Here is a 20,656-nt window from a genome sequence, read left to right as displayed (position 1 = left end):
TGGCTCCCGGCGTTCGCCCAGGGCAGCTTCGCCGTCCGCGCACACCGGCTGGCACTGGGACGAACGCTCGAAGACGTACTGTCTTGGCGGGTGTCTCTGTAGCATTTTGTTTATGGGGGAATGGTAGGTGCGCGGTAAACGTTTGCTGAACAAGTGAAAAAAGTGACATCTTTGATTTGGCGTGCAAGGGGCAATCGCAGTCGTCCAGGAGAAAGGGCTCTCCCCCTCGGGCTCTGGATCTAGCCAGGCCTGCGTCCCCACATTTCCTCGACACAAGGAAAAGTCGGGGTTGGGGGCAGGGGGGCGGTAGCCCATCTGTGGCAGTCGTGAGACTGGGCTCACTTTCGTTTTAGGCTCCCTCGGAGAGCTCTGCTAACTCGGCCCTGTTCTCAGATCCCTGTTCAGTAAAAGTAATGGCTCCATTGCTGTTGAAACGTCTGACGCGGTGGCTGGGCCTGTGGCTGACGCCTGGACCTGGGAAGTTCCCGCTCCTGCGTTTTCTGCTCACCCAGGTACAGGAGCTGGACGGCAAGACCGCGCCACGTTATGATAAGCGACACGTCGCTTTATCACACTCATTTAACAGCATTTCGCAAGAACACGCGTAATTTATTATCATAAAATAAGAGCAGGACCTTCCTCGTGGGCTTTTATGAATATTGCATAAAACAATACTTGTAACAGGCACCTAGGTAAACGTTTTAAGAAGTGGTATTATGATTGGCTTTATTTTCTAAAGGAAATTCTATACGGCTTCAGTTGATTTTGTAAATATTAATTGGTGTTGGTTTAATGTTTCCCAAGGTGCATTTACACACATCTTTTTTTGGTGTTAACAAAAGAATGGGCATTAGTAGACCTAATGAAGGAGACAGGATGGAAAGTAATTCTAGAGTCGGACATACCCAGTTCAAATGCTGGGTAAATAGTTTAACTTCTCCAGACCTCTGCTTCTTATTCTCTGAAATGGAGGTAAGGAAAGCACCTATTAGGGCAGTTGTGAGGACTAAGTGAAATAATGCCCAGGTTAGTGCTTAGCTCACAGTAGCTCAGTGGTGCTAAATGACCAGTGCCCACAGGTAGTGTGTTCACGTGGCAGGGGTGGAAGCAAAGTATTTCTCGTCAAAGTTCATGCTTATCATACTTGATATCCTGCTTGATTTATTTTTGTTTGCATAGCTCTTAAAATTACACTTCAATCCTGCCCGTGTCTTGATTTTATAGGGGGATCATAATAGTACTATATCATCGGGTTATGTCAAGCAGTAGAGCTGTCGCTGCAGGTGGCACAGGGTGTGGACATGGCTAGCACTCAGAAGTGGTTCCTGGTCTGCTTCTGGTCTCCCCCTTCTCCCAAACCACATGTGGGGTTTTCTGCTCATTCTGCATATATTTATGTCAAGTAGGCAGATAATACATATATTTTTACATATGACTAGGTGACGTCTTCCCACATTTTGACTAATCTGACGAAATTAAAATAGCTTAAAAGAGTTCTCAAGCATTAGAACTTGTTTCTCAGGTGACAGATTCCTGACATCTTGGTTTTGTATCAGTTAATCCTCTTCTGTCATTTGTTTTATACTCATGTCACCTGGGCTCTGCCTGGCTGTCCCTTGCTTAGTCACAGGGGCCATGGAGATGAGTTAAAAAGTAAATGAAAGGGACAACTCCGTGGAAAGGAGGAATGAGGGATGGGAAGCCACAAGGAAGGGCCTGACCCAGACATGAGACCTCGCCTGTTGTCACCACCCTTAAAAGTGTTCCTCCCAGCAGCCATGAAGCTCTCAATAAGTATCAGCTTGCAAATAAGTGACAACCTAGGACTCGATACCCAGAGGCTTTATAAGGCCATCTTGTGAAGTGTCAGCCTTCCTGAATTGTACGGACCCAAGACCCTTGATGGAAGTTTTCTTCCTCTCACACCAGGAATGGCTGTCATTCTGTGTGTGGGACTCCTGGCTGACAACTCTGCTGGTTGACACTCGGAGCACATTGTTCCTCACCTGGGACTCCTATGGCCTCCTGAGTGGAACCTGTTTCTAAGAATTGTGAGGCCTGGGCTATGGGGCTTGTGGCATGAAGTGTGGGATGCCAGGCGGTTACAGAGCAGCTCCCTTGGGGGTGTTTGGAGATGCTCGGTCCTTTGGGGTTTTCACTGATGGGTGGGGTTGATTTCTCCATCGCATTTCTTGGGGCCTCTAGCTAGTTTTGACAAGTGGAATAGGGAAGACGGTTCTGAGTCGAGGCTGTGAGAAGCAGCCTGTGTTCTGCTGCCCCTCCTGTGCTGTGCGGTCCACCACGAGAGGACCACGTCCAGGTGGTCACTTTGTCCTCAGCCTGGGCCTTTGAATAACAAACAGAACCGAGAGAATGAAGCTGACCTACAACTCCATCCCAGCCAAGACCAGGCAGGCGGCAGCTCATTCACAGACCCATGAATGAGAAATAAATGTCTGCAAGTCACTGGGAAGTGGTGCTTTGTGCTTTGTTACTGAACAAAACCTAATACACCTGCACAAGAAAAAATACCCCATGCAATGCCATAAATACCCCCTTGCTGCTTTGAAAACACTGGCTACACTAATTGAACAAAAAGTGGACTCAATCTCTAACGACATGGAGATATGGATATACACATTCAACAAATAATCATAATTGTACAATTGCACATTGTGATAAGTGTCTTAATACAAAGTAAAAAGGCATAGAGTGTGATGAAAAAGAACAGGAGGAACTAATTTTAACTGGGAAATTAGTGAAAGCTGCTCCAAAGGTGTGGGACAGAGAGGCACAGAGAGGGGATAGCATTTCAGGCAGAGTTGGGAAGAGCGTGAATGAAAGGGTGGAAAGAGCTTGGTGTGCTGAGGCTGTGCAGAGGACAGAGTGACTGGAACACAGTGGGCATGAGATGGGTCCTGCAGGGCCTTGTGCTCCACAGAGGGGTCTAGATTTTACGCTAAGTGCAATGAGAGTTATCAGAGGCTTTTTCTTTTAAACTGAAATTTACTTAGGTAAATACATTAGTCTAATTAGAGTAAATTTGTCCAATGGCACGCAGAGATGGACTGTGAATTTCAGATGTCTCCAATAGATGTCTCTGTTGATTGCCTGTGTAAGACTGTCCACAGTTCATGTTAGGGGAGGCGTTTTAAATATCATCAACTGAAATATTATCCTTCACTTTCTAGAAATAAAAGTTAACAGTTTACTCATGAAACTCACTTTTAAGTACTTTTATCAAACACTAGCCTAAGAGGTATAATCTTGTCAAACTTCCATATGAGTGAGTGTATCATGACTTAAGCACAGCAGTGAAACAATATGAGAGAAATTTCTAAATTTAGAAGAAAGAAAAAATTGCTCTGTTTCTGGATCAATAGGAGAGACATTAAATAACAGAAATACTATGTGCTCTCTGGAAATCAAAAAGGAAGTAAGTTATGAATAGATTCATATTTATAGAATACACATTTATAAAACATTATCCTAAGAACAATAATCCCATGAAGTTTTCATCAGAGGTATTGTGTAATCACTCAAATAGTAATAAAGCCCTAAGAGAAAAAACTCAAACCTATTTTAGAAGAAAGATCAAAATATATTATCACTATGCTTCTGAATTAATTTAGTGGTATTGTTAAGGACAAAGATACTGTAATCACCCTTTCTACAAACAGAATAAAATGGAAGCAATTAATTTATAAGATTTACACTTAAATAATCTATGGTTGTAAAACTTTAACCTAAGACATAATTATATCAAATTTCCATTTGAGCCATGGTAAAACTTCTTAGTTAATAGCAATAAAAGAGAAAAATATCAGTTACTTTAGCAGAATGGTAAAACATTTTGCTGTGGTTCCATATTTCAGGAGTATGCTCATTGGAAGCTGGGGTCTACTTAGAAGGTGATTCACTTATATTTTCTGGTTCTGTGGACAGAAGATTGAATCCAGCACTTGGTGTAGACATTTCCTGCCAGTTTTGGATGTGCTGGGCCAGCAAATTTCCTTGGTAGAGTGAACTCCTGTTGAGGTTTGTCCTCGCTTTCAGAGAAGAAAAGTACAGGGTGTTCCCTCTCAGGACTTTCCTCTGGGACTTTTCTATAACATCTGACCTCTGAAGGAAAAGCTTGGGGCATTCTTGTGAGAGGGTTGACTCAAAAGAAGGGGCTGAACATCTGACAGGGCAAGGAACACCGAGACAAGCTTTGTCTTGCATGTGTGGAGGAATTGCTGCATCGGGATGGAGTTGGCCTCACGGAGGGACCCTGCTCCTGGACACCAGACACTCATTCCTTATTCCCCTGGACCCTGGTCATCCAGAAGATTTCCTTGTGGACCTTTAGGGCTAATATCAGAGGATGGGTGAAGGTTTTATGGGAACACTTTGTACTATCTTGGCAACTCTTCTGTAAATCTAATACTATTTCAAAACAAAAATTTTTCCCATACAGGTAATTATTTTTCTCTGAATACTTTAACAATTTTTTTTCATCTTTAGTTTTCAGCATTTTTACTATGATGTTTCTGGGTATGGATTTCAATGCGTTTATAGTGTTTGGCATTTACTGAGCTTTGTGAATCTGTACATTTATAGCTTTCTTCAAATCTGGGAAGTTTTCAGCCACTATTTGTTAACATTTTTTTTTTTTCTTTTCAGCCTCACACTCTTTCTGTTCTTCTGAGACTCCAATGACATGAATGTTGGGATTTTTTTAATTCTCTCATAGGATCTGGAAACTTTTCATCTTTTAAAATCTTTTTTCCTTCTGTTGTTCAGATCGAACAATTTCTGTTGATTCATCCACAATTCCCTGATTGTTCTTTTGTCATCTCCATTCTGCCATTTAGTCTATCCAGTGAGTTTTTCATTTCAGTTGTATTTTTCAGCTCTAATGTTTCCATGTTATTTTTCTTTATATCTTCTGTTTCTTTGCAGAGACGTTCTATTTTTTGATTTACGAGTGTTCATAATTGTTCATTGGAGAATTTCACTGACAGCTGCCTCTAAGTGTTTATTACTTAATTCCGTCATTCTTGTTCCCTCAATGTTCCATCTGTTGATTGTCTTTTCACATATGCGTTGAGATCTCCTGGGTCTTTGTATGCCAAGTAATTTGGGATTATATCTTAGACATTTTACGTATTATGTTATAAGACTCTGAGTCTTGTTTAAATCCTATGGAAAATATTGATATTTTATTTTAGTAGACAATCAACCCTGTTAGGTCTGATCACCAGTTTTAAAACACATTCTTGTTTTGTGGTTTGGTGTATTTGGAGTGCTATTTCGATCTGTCTTTCACGTGTTCCATGCATTGGCCAGTCTAGGACCTGATCTGTTTGTTCCGTTCTCAAAGTCATTCATATGCTATCTGTGCCTCTGCAGCTCAAAGGTGAGCCTAAAAGTTTATCAACAACTTTATGGGGTCATTTTCCTGGGCTCATTCTCTTTATGATTTCCCTGGTACTTTCCACCTTCCTGGAGCTCCCTTTTCTGATCCTCCAACCAAATAGCTGGAACACTTCCAAGGCTACACCTACATCTACAGCCAAGTGGCAGGAGGACCAGAAGGAAAAAAATGGTAAACTCACTGCTGCTTTGATGACAAGCTTTCTTGTTTTTTGATATGTATTTTGTAAAGAGCTATAAATTTTCTTCTAAAGACTGCCTTCCCCTTTCTTTCCAACATATCTTTCCATGTAGTCCATTCAGTTCTATGTATTTCTTAGGTTTTTAAATTACTTCCTTTTAAATCCATGTTATTAACTCAAGTGTGATGTGTGATGTAATAATTTTATTTTGTTTCCAATTACATGGGAATATTTCTGTGTTTTGGGAGGGTAGGGTAGTAACCTATTATGCTGATATCATTCTAACACAAAAAATTTGCAAGAATATAGTAAGAATTCCTATGTGTGTTGTGCCTTTATCCAGATTTACCTGTTAATATTTTGCTTCCGTTTGCTTAATCATTCGTGCATGCTTTCTCTCTCTCCCCCTCTCCAAACACACACACACACGGATGTGCACACACATTTTCTGAACAGTTTTTAAAGAGTAAGATACAGATATCATGCTCCTTTCCCCAAATACCTCAGTGTGTATTTCCTAAAAACAAGGACAATCTCTTATATAACCACAGTACAGTGGTCAAAATCAAGTATTTAACATTGATACAATACTATTTTCTAATCCATAGTCCTTATTCAAAGTTCACCAATTGTTCCTATAATGTATATTATAATGTGTGGCTTTTTTCTCCCCAGTATTACCCATTGCATTAGCTATCAAGAATCTGTCTTTTTGTCATCTATTTCTAAACCTGTTTTTATATTCTTCAATACCAGTACTGGTTCTTTTTCAAATTCTGTGGTTTGTCTTCTGACAAAACACCTCTATCAGAATGTTTTACATCACTTTTAAGTTTAATTCCCTTTCTTCTTGCTATTGCCTTCTCCATTACCAAGGAATATTGTTATCTTCTTATAGTCTTGCATTCCTAAAAACTCAGAAAAATTTTGGTTGCTGCTATGGTTTGAATGTCCCCTCCAAAGCTCATGTTGACATTTAATTGCCCTTTTGATGGTATTAAGAGGTGGGACAGTTAAGAGGCGATTAGGCTATGAGGGTTTCTTCCTCATGAATGGATTAATGTTATCCTGGGAGTGGGTTAGTTATCATGAGAGTGGGTTGTTATAAAAACAAGTTGGGCCCTCTCTTGCTCACTGCTCTCACTCTCTCTTCCCCTTCTCTCTTTCACCATGGGATGATGCAGCACATAGGCCATCGCCAGAGATGGGCCCCCTGACCTCGGACTTCCCAAATTCCAGAACCATGAGTCAGATGAATTTCTAGTAGGTGTTCTGTTATAGCAACACCAAATGGACAAAGACAGTTGCCTTTCTGCCTTCTCTTTTGTCAGTTGCAAAGCTCAGCTACAAAGCTCAGCTACTTGACTTACACCAGAGTAGATCATGGAGCTGCACGTAAGAGTTTTCTTCTCTTCTGGAGGACAAACCTTAAGATTTGACTTCTGTCTCTGAGTAGAGAATATTTCATCCCCTAGACTGAAACATATATTCTTATATTAATATTAAAAATATTTTATTCTCTTTGAGCCAGCATGTTATCAAAGCTGAAATTAGTCTCCTCTGGGTTTTCTTAACATGTGTGGACACTTTCAATGTGTGGAACAGCTCTTCATCCATCATACGGTCTGATGCCTGTTCATTACCTTTCTCCTACTCTGGCTACATGTTGTAATCACCTGAAGGGCTTCAAAGATCCTGGCCCTAGGGTCCCACCCTCAGAGGTTCTGATGAATTGTTTTGGGGTGTGACCTGAGTTATCAGGTAAAAAAAAAGCTCCTCAGGCAACTCTAAAGTACAGCCACAGTTGAAAACCACTATCTTACAGAAAAAGGTAAGGGGACCATTCAGTGAACATGCAGGGTGTTGAGAAAGTTACATAAAATGATACCTTCAAGATAGTAATGGAATTCCTGGCACAGGCTCAGCTGTTTATTTCCTTCTTCAGATTTGAGTACTTAAATTCTGGCTTAACCAAGAAGATGGTACTTTGTTCTGCAGGATGGATTGACTTGAAAAGGATAAGAACATTGCCTTGAAATTCTTTATTCCATCCAAGATAATAACTTTATGGCATTCCTCTGTCTTTCCATGGTCAACTCAAAGTTCTGTCTAGAAATTAGCCATCCCTTATCTCCTGCTAATAGACAAGGCTGAACCAAATAAGTAGAAGGTTCATTTTCTCTTCATAATTTGTTTGGGAAGCAAGTAGATTTGTCTGCATAACTAGCCTTCACTTTGGACCTAAATTCCAGTTTTTCTTTGGGATGAATAGGCCAAGCATGAATTTTTGTCAGCTAATTTATTTGCTGCTACTATATTTAAACTACAGCCTAATAACAGTAACAGATAACCCTACATGTTACACGACTATCTTTATGGTTAGGGAACAAGCTAATATATTTTCCCATACTTCTCTTATCTGATATTAATAAAAGTTATGACCTTAACCTCCACAGTTAAAAAAGAAACAATCCAATGAGAGTCCTAAGAAATTCATAGACACACAGACCTTTTCAAAGCTAATATTTAAATCATTTAAGTAACTGGAAAAGGAGAAGGTCATACAAATTATGTCATTGGCTTCTCAGTCTTTGTCTTCAGTTTCAGAGTGAAACAGTTTATCTTTCTAAACACAGTTTTTTTTAAAGTCTGCACTATATTTAATTTGAAAAAAATTATTTATAAAATTCCATACTGCTCTTTGCAAAATTTTATTTAGAATAATTCAAATGAATAATCACAGAGAAATGTTCGAGTAAAATTCTCAAAAAAAAGTAGAGCAGTTAGGTATGCTTATGTTAAATTTCCCATCCAAAGGAGTTATATACTTACTAATATGTTAGTCTGACCTCTGAAACAGTCTATATACTGTAAGCCAGCACTAGAACAATATTCCACAGAAAAGGGTCACTATTTTCATTAGAAGTTTGGAATTATTTTTAATAAAGTTTTTATTTATTTTTATTTATTTGTTTATTTATTTTTTTTAAAGATGACTGTAAGGGGATCTTGACCCTTGGCTTGGTGTTGTCAGCACCACGCTCACCCAGTGAGCCAACCGGCCATCCCTATATGGCCTCCAAACCCCTGGCCTTGGTGTTATCAGCACCACACTCTCCTGAGTGAGCCACAGGCCAGCCCCTAAAGTTTTTATTTTGAAATAATTTTAGATTTATGGAAAAGTTACAAAGAAAGGACAGAGTGCTTCCATGTGTCCCATTACCTAGTTTCCCCTGTTGGTAACACCTAACAATACAGTGGTACATTTCTCCAAACTAAAAAACTGATATTAGTGCATTGCTATTAACTAAATTCCACGCTTACTTGGATTTCACCAGTTATTCCATTAATGTCCTCTTTCTGCTCCAGGATCCAATCCAGGGTCCACATTGCATTTATTTGTCAAATCTCCCCAGTCTCCTCTGGTCTATGACAGCTTCTCAGTCTCTCCCTGTTTTTTCACGACGTTGGCAGTCTTGAGCAGCAGCCAGGCATCCTGCAACTGTCCCCCCAATCTGGGCTTGTCTCACGATTAGGGTTTGGGGGAATAAAAACACAAAGGTGAAAGTGCCCTTCTTACCACATCATCTGACTATTCTAAAATCACCATCTTTTGACTAGATAAGTTCTAAGATCCTTCCCAGTACTAAAATGCTATGATTACATATTTTATAAAGCCCTCTTTATTTTTAAAGCAAATATATATAAGTACTTCAAAAAGATCATGGAAAAATAGAATTAAAAAATAACATGAGTCTTTCCACAAACTTTTTGAAGTACCCTTGTATATTCTAGTTTTGTAAACTTTGGCCTGTGGTTACCCTCAAGTGATAAGCAGGTAGGGAAAGCCCACGTAATTACACATCAACTGCAGTGGAGTAACTTTATACTTCTCCCACAAGCCACGTGCTCTGTTCGGATTTCAGCATTTACAGATGTATGACAGATTTTACCAGTCTGCTAAATATCCCTGTCCTTGGCTAAACTTACCCATTTGAAGCAAATATATCAGTAGGCCAAGCATATTTCAAGAACAAAAAGAAACACATGACAAGTCCAATTTTTAAAAAGGACTTGAGTATATTCAATTATAGGGACATCAAGCATGAGAAAGTTGCTTCTCGCTGTAGAAATCCATGATTGCTTGAGTGAGACCAGGAGGAAAAAGCTTGAGAGGAAAGAGATGGACAAAGGGAAGAGAAGAGGAAGTGACTGGCAAACCACCTTCTTAAAGCTATTTCGTAGTTGCCTTATTTTTTTTCATGCCCACTTAATTTTATGCTTGCTGTGCAATTGGGACTTACCAGATTTGGAAATTAATATTAAAATACTTTCATAGTGAATATAGTACCGAATACACCCTATATTGACAATAAAAACTGACCTTACATTTGCTTTGCATTTGTGTGGTGCTTACTTGTTCATGGCATAATTTGACTGTTGCAACAATTCTGTACATTTCTATTTTAGAGGGAAAGAAAAGGAGGGCAGGATAAGTTGTTATAGCATTTGAAATCTGGAAGCCCTTCCACGTAGCCTAAACCCTCATTTTACAGATGTGAAGACAGAAACCTAGAGATGTCAAAACTAGCACTCATAATTAGTTAATGCAGAGCATGGAAATCGCCTCTGGTCCTCCAGCCCCCAGGCCTGCTTGCTGGCCTCTTTAGAGTAGTAATAAAGCAAACACCGAGAACCCACACAGCACGAGTTGTGGCTCAGGATCGGTGCTGTTTCCAGCACTTCACGTGGAGGAACTCACTTATCTTCACAACACCCTATGAGGCAGGAACCCCACTTAACAAGTGACGAAACTGGAGTGCAAAGAAACTAAACAATTTGCTCACACACCTCGCAAATGGCCAGCCAAGTATTTGAACACAGACTGCCTCGCTCCAGTGTCTCTTAACCACTATGCCAAACACCCTAATTCAAATGCTGATATCCTTGCTTCTTAATTTCATTTTCCCTCTCATGATAGAAAACTTTAAACTACTGTCATCATCTCAAGCATTCATCAGAGTCTCATGGCTTGCAGTAATCAGCGTGGAGGAGATTCTCGCGAGTCCGGCTGAGATAACATTGCTCTCTCGTGGGGGTACAGTTGCTAAATTTCTCCTTGCACTGGTCCCTTGCACTTTGGCCTTCACAGCTCATTGAAATGAGTCCCCTGCTTTAATCCAGCCATTAGCTCCACAATGCATATTGAGCATTCACTAGAGCACAAAGAAATTAAACAATGTGCTCAACATCACACACCTAGCAAATGGCAGTCCAAGTATTTCAACACGGATTGCCTCTCTACAGTGTCATAAGGGATTGGGGCTATAGTTGTGAACAAGACAGACATATCCCTGCTCTCAAGAAGATTATAATTTAGTTATGGTGTGAAATGAGGAATGTGGGATGGTTGAGGGAAAAATTTTCTTAATACAAGAGCAAAGAGATCAGTTGCTTAAAAAAAGATGTGGCAAATTGTAGCTGAATATAAAGTAGTTCCTGATAGATTAGTAAGTACACAAGTAAATATTAAGTAGGATCCTAGTAATGTTTTAGAAGAGAGGCAGTCGGGCCGGCCCAGTGGCGCACTGGATAAGTGCGCCGCTTGGGAAGCGCGGCGGCGCTCCCGCCGAGGGTTCGGATCCCACATACAGACCGGTTCCCGCTCACTGGCTGAGTGAGGCGCGGGAGCAGCGCCGAGGGTTGCGATCCCGTTGCCGGTCCCCGGTCCGGTGCAGGGCGACACGTTGCCGGACACGAAAAAAGACAAAAGACAAAAAAAAAAAGAAGAGAGGCAGTGATCATGACTTTGAAAGTAACAAGTGCAGTAATAATGGCTAATATAAGACGCAATGGTTTGTAACATTCAGTTCATTTATCTTCAACAGAAGGACATTTTTAACATTCTTATTTTTAAAAAAATATTATTTGCCAAAGTTTGTTACATATTTTTCAAAGGGAATGGACTTTATCATATCTGTATTTGAGGGGAAGCAAATTGCACAACGTTTGAAATTAATGACTAGGTACTTTCCCTTCTGGATCCAAACAAGCCTCTATTCCCCAAAGATAAAAATTTCCAAATGTACCTTGCAAGGTCCTGGTAATCTCTGGAAGTTGAAAATATATTAGTATCTGAGATTTAAGGGAGAAATAATTCTTCTATTTTTATCTGCTGACAATAGAGATTTCTTCTTTAATAGCATAAAGTCTATGGAAGGAGTTCTGATAGCATGTCTTTTAGAAATCTTCATGTGGAGTGCTTGTTTTATTTTGAACTTCAAATCCAGGTAATATGTATGCATTCATACTGTTCAGATTTTATTATTTATGACTGGTATAAGTTAAAGAGCAGGCAGCTAGACAGTAAATGGAAGTAATTATTTAGTCTCCTACTCAGCATTTTTATTTATTTATGCTGACTTACAAGTTTCCTGATTTGGTCACATTAAGCTAACTTCTTTATTTGTATGCAGTCGCTAGCAGTCGCTAGGAAGAATTATTTCTCTGAAATCTCTCTCTTGGCTTTGGTGACACCACAGGACACAATTGATGGCTAAGTTGTCATTTGTTCATTTTTGCCTTTGCTATTATTTTCTCCCCACACAAATTGCTTGCCAAATGTTCCTGGAAATAGCATGGTTGTTTTCACTTGGAACAACCCACTGTTGGATTATATTTCTTATATTTCTTCTGCTGTCAACTTTGGTAACTTGGTCAGAATTGCTATAGCTCTAGTCACAAGTAAATCATTGCTTCATGTGAAATTCCTCATTTTTATTGTAGAATTGTTAAATGTAATCCAGACTCATATAATGATTTATTTCCCTGCTGAGTAGAAAGGACATTAATCAAATATCTCCAAAATCATTATAGTCACCACAGCAGCCAGATTGAACTCAAATCCAAATTATCTCTAGAATCCTTTATGCATCCCAAGTCTTTTCTTCTCTCACCCTTCTGGTCTTAGGAGAACAAATATTACTCTCAGCAGCCATTAGTTGAAACAGTCATCATGATTTTTTTGGACAGCGGTATGTAATTAACATTCATATATGTATTTCACTTGGGTTCCCTACATGTGCCAACCACTGTTGGGTTGGGAGAGTGGATATTTTAGAAATGGAAAAACGAAGATTCAGAAGCTAAATGACTTGTCCAGGATGCCACAGGTAGCAAGTGGTCCTGGTTCTTTACCATGGGCACCCCAACAAAGCAAAACAAATGCCTTTGGTTTCTTCCACTCCTTCAGCCAATTCCATTAGATCAAGATGCCCTTTTGTCTAATGTGGTTTTTTCTTTCAGACAATGAAAGTAGCATGAACTTTGAAATTCTGTCAGCCTAGGATGAAACCCCAATGCTGTTGCCAGCTGTGTAACCTCAGGCATGTACAAAATCTCTTCCAAGTGGAAAAGCAGATAAATTAGAACTCACCTCGTGGAGCTGCTATGAAGTTTTTAAATGATAATTAAGTGGCTTATTACAGTGCCTGGCACAGAGAAAGTAATCCAAAATGTAAATTCCGATCCTTTGATGAGATCATGTCCTCTGTGTGCATTTAGATTACTTATTTTGTATTTACAATGTATGGCAGTGATGACCAAGGGAATAATAAAGGAAAAACAAAGCTCAGGTAAAATCAGCACACATCCTCTAAGCATAATAACTACCTGGTCCAACATCTGTATCATGACAATGAATTTAGATTGGAGTGAAAATCTCTTAGTAATTCATACATGCAATTAGCTTAAACCTTACACTCAGAAAATTATGAAAAATATAGAGATTCTTTCAATCTAGTGTTACAAGGTACACTGCTAAAGGATGCATGAACCTAAGTATATCTAGTTAGTCTATCATTCATTCATTTATTAAATAAACATTTATTGCATTCCTGTTATGTGTCTGGCTTCCTAGAGTCTGGTAAGTTTCCAGAGAGAGAGGCACCCAAAAGTTATGGTGGGTGTTCTTGAATTCTAATGCATCCCCAGTTGACATGGAAAAACTTCAAGTAAACTTGGAATCCATGTGATTTCAAAATAGACCTGAAACTAAGGAATCCTTGCCACTGATAAGCTATTTCATGATGGAAGGTGTTAGGAAGGGAGAAATGACCCCTTTGATTCTGTATCCCCAGTGTTAGAAAGAATAGAAAGAATCAGCAAAAGAAAAAGAGCCATAGCAACAATGTGATTTAGGGTGGGGGCCTTGGGCCACTCCCACAATGTTATTTAGGACAGGGGTTATGGATCACATGGTATCAGTCAACCTCTCAAGGAGGTAGAGACTAAAGTCAGGGATGTAGGTGGTCTACCAGGTTTATGTGATTGAGCCCCTAAAGACTCTGGACATCAAGACTCAGGTCAGCTTTTCTGATTGGCAGTACTTAAGATTTGCCACACACTGATGTAGAGAAAGAAAGCTACCTGTGACTCCACTGGGAGAGGACAGAAAGAAGCTCTGCATTTGGGACTAATACTAGGAGTTGTTTCTACTCACAACACTGCTGACACCAAACGTGTGGGTTTTCCACACAAAGCAATTCTGCAGTTCTCTACAGACAGCAACTTGTTCCTCTTAATGTGGGCTCTGGTTTTAATCATGAATGTCAGAGGTGAAAGAAGCCCAAGATCGTCTAGTCCATACCCCTATTTTGTAGATAAGAAAACTGAGGCCTACATCAGCAGACAGACTTACCTAAGACTGTACATCTAGTTAGAAGCAGAGGTGGGACTGGGCTGGCTGTAGGCAGAGACACCAGACAACATTTGCTGCCTCTTGAGCAGACGACGTCATGATGAAATCAGTGTTTGGTTCTTTAAACTAGTCTTGAATCCTCCTGAAGTTCACATGGTGTACTAGTCCATTTTTGTTGCTTATAACAAAATACATGGAACTGGGTAATTTATAAAGAAAATGAAATTTATTGCTTACAGTTTCTGAGGCTGGAAAGTTTAAAGTCCATCTGGTGATGGTGACAGTGACCCAGGGGTCTCACATTGTAAGATGGTGGAAGCAGAGAGAGCAGAGAGACAGACTCTCCTTTTAAAGCCCTCAGAACCACACCCCTGACCACCATTTTTAATCCATTCACTACTGCACGGTCCTACAATCCGATCACTTTCTCAAGGCTCCACCTTTCAATTACCATAATAGGATTTCCCACCTCTTAACAGTCACAGTGGGGGCTAAGTTTCTTTCTTTTTTCTGACTGGTAAGGGGATCACAACCCTCGGCATGGTGTGGTCCGCACCACGCTCAGCCAGTGAGCGCACCGGCCATCCCTATATAGGACCTGAATCAGCGGCCTCGGCACTCCCAGCGCTACACTCTCCAATTGAGCCACGGGGCCGGCCCAGCTAAGTTTCTAATACATAAAGCATGGGGACAGAATTCAAGCTTCAGGGAGTTTGGGGGGGACATAATTCAATCCACTACACGTGGTGAACTAAATATGCCAGTGATGGGAGAATTGTAGAGATTATATAAGAATGCTGCTTTCTGTGCAATATTTAAGAGTATAAGCTGCAAAACCTAAAAACCCACATATTATGAATTTATATAAAAATTGTTCCTCCAAAAATGACAAGATGTTTTATGTGAAAATTTTAGGCTACAAGTTTGAAGGCACTGAACATCACTGCTAAGGGAAATTCTCTTTTAGAAAGATGCTTAGGGACACACTTAGAGATTGATAAATTCTAATACCTTGTTTCTAAATATCTTGCATAGAATCATAAGACATACTCATCCCCTTATAAGGAAAGTTTAATGGTGGGAAATGATTATGATTCAATTTTAAGTGAAAAAGTGTGATCTGAAATATGTAAAACATTTTGTCATTGGAAAAAATGAAAGTATTCCAAAATATTAATAGTAATGGGTTGTGTGTTGATTTGTTTCCTTTTAAATATTTTTTTGGCACTTGCTAACTCTTCTGCAATGAATATACGTAACATTTATTCTTAAAAAGGTATTATATCTGTATATGTGTGTGTGTGAATATATATGCACACGTACTTAACATGAATATTTTACAAGAGCCCTTATCTTCTTGGTACAGACATGGTGTTAGTTCTCACAACCATATCGTAGCCAGAGTATAATTATTAAAGGGTGGTAGATTGTGGGGGAGGAGGAGGTTATAAAATCACTTTCCTAGACGTATAGGGATCCGCAGTTCTAGTCAGACTGCACCACCCAGTCACGGGCAGACAGGCTGTGAATAACCAAATGACCCTCGATGTTATTTAAGATGGTGGGAAACAGCAGGGCCCCAGGTGGACAGCATCACCCACTCCCCACCCTGTTACCCCCAAACATGAAAGTTTGAGGAAAATCTCCACTTTTTTCCACCCTGCTACTCAATACCTTTCTTTTCAATACTCTGATTAACCCTCCCCCACCACCACCACTATTCACAAGAAAAAAAGGAAAAAAATCCTCACAGTTGGAGTTGTTGCCTTCACTCCAGGACACTGGGGACAGGGGGTGGGGACAGGAAAAAGACCGGGTACCTTTTGTTAACACGTGTGCATTAATATCAGTCAGGAATAAGTTTAACCTGTTTGTTGACTTGAAAGGACAGTGTTCCACTCGATGAGTATAGAAAGTATAGAAAGGATACACTTTGGGGGTGGTTGGCTCAGCTGGTTAGAGCATGGTGGATAACACCAAGGTCAAGGGTTCAATCCCTGTGCCAGCCGCCAAAAGTAAGTTCATAGAAAAATGGAATTAAAAGATTACACTTGGATGAAATCGTACAGTCCAGGGTTTTGTAGGAGGACAACCTAGCAACAGCAGGTGCTGGATTTTGTTCCTTCAGAGTGAGTCTGGCCTAGGGCCCTGGCTTCCCACCCACACTGCACACACCAGTTCTGTGGAAATGGCTGGGCTCCTCCTCACCCCACCTCGGCCTGCGTAGCCGACTCTGGCCCAAAGATCGTTTCACCTGGGTCCAAAGACACAGAACAGGAGAGGAGATGCCTCAGAAGAGTACACTTAGGACCATACGTGGAACCAAGGTATTTTTAACGCCATGCTAGAGTTAAGTGAATTTTGAGTGGAGTTGCCAGAAAAAGTACAGGACAGCCTGTAAAATATGAATATCAGATAGCAACGAAATTTGTGTGCAAGCATGTCTACTTGCACTAAAAATTTCTTGTTGTTTATTTGAAATTCAAATTTAACTGAGAACCTTGTATTTTTATTTGCTAAATCTGTACCCTTTATCCTAAATAAAGTGATGATATCCAACCAAATAAAATGTTAATCCAGTTTAAGTGTCTAAACGCTGTTGATAGTCCAGTTTTAGTGACCATTTGCTTATTTTAAAGGTCTGCATTTTATAGTATTCCTAATTCATAGCATTTTGGGATCAGTGACTTTAATAGTATTGTTCATTTGATAGAATGTAAAGGATTTTAATAATGATTTGTGATCATTTATATAATTTATGTAATTGTAATTAAGCTTAAAGTACTTAAAATATGTATCCACCATATTTGAGAATAATTCTAATTGGTAGCAGGTTCTTTTTTTTTTCAAAGTGAGCCTGACAACCATTGAGAAAGACAGAGAGATTGAAAAACTGATTGGTTCAAAAGTATGATGATGTCTTTTCAGCATGTCTATCAAGAAGATGGTGATTGAAAAATCTGTGACAATGTCAACAAGGAGTGAGTCCCTCTTTTCTTTTTTTTTTTTTTTTTTGACCGGTAAGGGGATCACAACCCTCGGCACAGTGTGATCTGCGCCAGGCTCAGCCAGTGAGTGCACAGGCCATCCCTATCTAGGATCCGAACCTGCGGCCTTGGTGCTACCAGCGCCGCACTCTCCCGAGTGAGCCACGGGGCCGGCCCTGAGTCCCTTGCTATTTCACAAAGGCCGTAATTCCAGTGATGACAATATCTTCTTGTAACAAAGACAGTAAAACCAGAGGGGAAATTGAGTGGGAGGAAAGGGATTGGCATTGGAAGACTCCATGGTGACTGGAGAAAATAGGAAAAGATTTTAAAGTTTTCTATCATGGGGCACACTACGATCACTAGCTCTATCTCTTATTATGTTTTCTTTCCTCCTGTACTGACTCTGTTTCCCCAATGTCTGCTGGAAACCAGCAGGAACAGCAGAGTTTCCCAATACCAATATGTAAATCTGAGCAGCCCATGTCTAAACAGAGCAATGAGTTACTCAGTAATAACATAGTATAATAATAATAATAACAGCAAGCTCAGATACAGAGCAAGAGTGCCTTATCCCGAGTGGTTGATGACCGTGTTCCAATAATCCACCAAGGAAGTTTGTGTCCAAGGTTGAATGTGAAGCAAGAAACAAGACAGAAGCACTTTAGTCAGTGCAGTGAAAAAGTCACAGGATCAGAGTTCAGAATTTTGGACACAGCTCTGCCAACAACTAGCTGTGACTTTGGACAAATTCTTCAGTTTCTCCTCCTATAAAATGAAGAAGTTGAGCAAGGCTAAACTTGTAAGCTCCCTGTCAGGCCACACTCCAAAGAAACTTAATTCAATCACTTTTTTCCAAATCCCTCAATTCCCTTGCCCACCCCTTTTCCCCCTACCTACCTGGCGAAGCCCTGACCTTCAGTCAGTCCAACCATCTCTAATCTCTGCATCACTACCCTGCAAGTGGTTGAGAGCCACTAGAGAAAGTAGAACAGCCGAGAGGGTTAGTGCCAGCCCAGATCCACAGCCAGCAGCCTCGGTCCTCACAAACAAAGGTCCTCTCCTCGGTGCAGAGAAAACAGAAAACTCCCTGAAGTCCCTCCTGCCTGCCCTGCTGTCTCACTGCCGATGCAACGACTTCTTCCTCCTCCTGGATCAGCAGAAGATGGCTCTTGCCGTAGGTGGGGCTCCTTTGGTTACTGTTGCTCTAGAGCATAATTTTCTTCTCTTCTAGTTTCCTGGAGGATTCTGCCCTGGACACCCCAGTGAAGGTTCCCTAAGGTCATCGCCTGCCTTATTGCTATATTCAGTGGACACTTTCCAGCCCTCGGGCCTAACAGCATTTGCACTGAGTGTCTGCTCTGAAGTGTCCCTTCTTTCCCTTGGCTCTTATGATCTCCCTCCCACACCCCCCCTCTGCTCCTCCTCCTCAGTCTGTCCCTTAAATGTTGATATCCCCCACAGTAGTGTTTCAAGTTCTTTCCTGGTTCGGATGGTTGGATTCACTTACCAGCTGTCCTCATGTTTAACTTTTCCAAAATGGAACTAGTCACTATGCTGTCTAGACCCTCAGCTGTGGGTGCAGCAGGCAGCTCATCACCAATGTCAGAAACTTAGCACTGCCCTTAATCACCTTTCCTCTCACCTCAGATATAATTGGTCACTAAATCATATCAATTCCAGCCCTTTAATGTCATGTTCATTGTCAGGCAGATCAGATCTTGTCATCACCATGAACTCACCCATGACACCCCACTGAAAATCCAGGGCGAAGCTCACTTCTTTGCCGTGGACCTCAAGGCCTTCTAGAAGCCATCCTTTCCTTACCTCACTATTCTCATCTCAGCCACTTTCCTGTGTTGCACCTTCTATATTTTTGCTATAAACAAATGCCGTTGTCTTCAAAATGTGTCATATGTGTCCAGATGTCCCACTTCCAGGGCCTTTGTCTGTGCCTGTCCTGCTGCTGGAATTCTCTCCTCTGCTCCCTGTTTCAGCTGACTGACTTCTACGCATGCTTCAAGACACAGGTGAGTGTCTTCTCCACCAAATCTTCCTCGGTGCTCCATTGAATTAGTCTGATTTTGTGTTGCTATAACACAATACCTGAGACTGGGTTATGTACAAAGAACAGAGGTTTATGTGGCTCACAATTCTTGGACAGCTGCATCTGGCACAAGCCTCAGGCTGCTTCTACTCATGGTGGAAGGTGGCAGGCGACTGGTGGGTACAAGCAGATCACATGGCGAGAGGAAGCAAGAGAGAGAGAGGAGGTGCCAGGTCCTTTAAACAATCAGCTCTTGTTGGAACTAATAGAGTGAGAACTCACTCACTACCCCCAACCCTCAAGGAGTGCATTAATCCATTCATGAGGGATCCTCTGCATGACTCAAACAGCTCCCACCACTGCCACACTGGGGATCAGATTTCCACGTGAGTGCTGGGAGGACAATACATCCAAACTCCATCAGACGTCTAGGTTGGTGTTCCTCCCATGTGCTCCCCAAGAGGCTACTGCTTAATAAATACCATGTATCAGCTTCCTAGGGCTGCATAACAAGTTACCACAAACTAGTGGCTTAAAACAAGAAATTTATTCTCTCATGATTCTGGATGCTTCAGGTCTGAATCAAAGTGTCCCTCTGAAGGCTCTAGGAAAGGTTCCTCATTGCTCCCTCCAGCACCTGGTGTTCCAGGTAATCCTTGGCTTACACAGCATCAGTGTCTGTCTCCACCTGCATATGGTCGTCTTCTCTGTGTCTCTGTGCCCTCTCCTTTCCTTATAAGGACATCAGTCATTAGATTTAGGGCACACACTAATCAAATATGACCTCGTTTTAAGTAATTACATCTGCAATACCCCATTTCCAAATAAGGTCACATTCCAAGGTCTCAGTTTACATGAATTTGGGGGTGACACTATTCAACCTACTACATGTCATAACATTTTTTTTAATAATCGATGATACATGTTTGTGGGGTACAGAGTTGACTATCAGTATTTGTGTACAGGATGTGATGATCAAATCAGGAAAATTGGCACATTCATCATTACAAAATGTAAAATGTACTTTTTTTGCCACAAAACAAGTCTTGATACATGTAAAATGACTAAGACCATAGAAAATGTGTTCTCTAACCACAATAACAGAAGGATATTTAGAAAATTCACAAATGTGTGGAAATTAAACTATACTCTCCTAGTTAAACAATGGGTAAAAAGAAAAATCACAGGGAAATTAGAGAGCATTTTGAGATAAAAATCGAAGCACAACACATCAAAATTTTAGGATGCAGGCCTCATGCAGTGCTTAGAGGAAAATTTATAATTGTAAACACCTATATTAAAAATAAGAAAAATCTCAAATTAG

The 20,656-nt window shown here is 40.6% G+C and overlaps 1 long non-coding RNA gene across 1 annotated transcript; it reads left to right on the top strand.

The window, feature by feature from the left end:
* The first annotated feature begins 410 nt into the window (after positions 1-410).
* On the top strand, positions 411-18,995 carry LOC103593538. The gene is made up of 3 exons (XR_550766.1): positions 411-512; positions 17,227-17,279; positions 18,520-18,995. It is a non-coding gene; the product is annotated as an uncharacterized LOC103593538 (long non-coding RNA).
* The last annotated feature ends 1,661 nt before the right edge of the window (positions 18,996-20,656 follow it).

Source organism: Galeopterus variegatus, unplaced genomic scaffold, assembly GCF_000696425.1.
Source record: "Galeopterus variegatus unplaced genomic scaffold, G_variegatus-3.0.2 Scaffold1364, whole genome shotgun sequence".
NCBI lineage: Eukaryota > Metazoa > Chordata > Mammalia > Dermoptera > Cynocephalidae > Galeopterus > Galeopterus variegatus.
This window is presented reverse-complemented; position numbering and strand designations above follow the sequence as displayed.